The 525-nt window shown below is 45.9% G+C and overlaps 1 pseudogene; it reads right to left on the reverse strand.

The window, feature by feature from the left end:
- Window positions 1-58: 58 nt before the first annotated feature.
- LOC145719718 (serum amyloid A-2 protein pseudogene) lies at window positions 59-317 on the reverse strand (annotated as a pseudogene).
- Between the last annotated feature and the right edge of the window lie 208 nt (window positions 318-525).

Raw genomic sequence — 525 nt, forward strand, 5'->3', positions numbered from 1 at the left:
TGGGGAACCAGCACCCATGGGGGAGGGTGGAAATCACAGCTTGGCATGCTCAGCTCACCCATCCCTCCATCCCCAGGAGCTATGTTACCTGATCACTTTAGCAGCCCAGGCACCCCCAGGGCCCCTTTGTGCAGCATCATAGTTCCCCCGGGCATGGAAGTATTTGTCTGAATTTTTGTAATTGGCTTCTCTCATGTCAGAGTAAGCTCTCAGCATGTCTCTAGTCCCTGGAAAGGAAAGAAAATGAAAGTGATCATCTCTTGGCAAAACAGAGAAAAGTTTTCCTCCCAATGATTCTAAGATTTCAGCCTTTTGACAAAAACCTTTGAGATTATACTGGCTGAGAGACACATTCCTTTACTTTTCACTCCCCTGGGTTAATGTTAGGAGAATCACACCGGGTGCAAGTTTTATTCTCTTTGATTCCATTCTAAGTACTGTTGCTACTTGGTTTTTGGCTGTGTGTGATGTGTATGAACAAGAGGGGGATGGTCTTTAAGGGATGCTTCGTTGTGCAATGAACCT

This window comes from Leptonychotes weddellii, unplaced genomic scaffold (genome assembly GCF_054177405.1).
Source record: "Leptonychotes weddellii isolate Sample4059 unplaced genomic scaffold, ASM5417740v2 HiC_scaffold_66723, whole genome shotgun sequence".
NCBI lineage: Eukaryota > Metazoa > Chordata > Mammalia > Carnivora > Phocidae > Leptonychotes > Leptonychotes weddellii.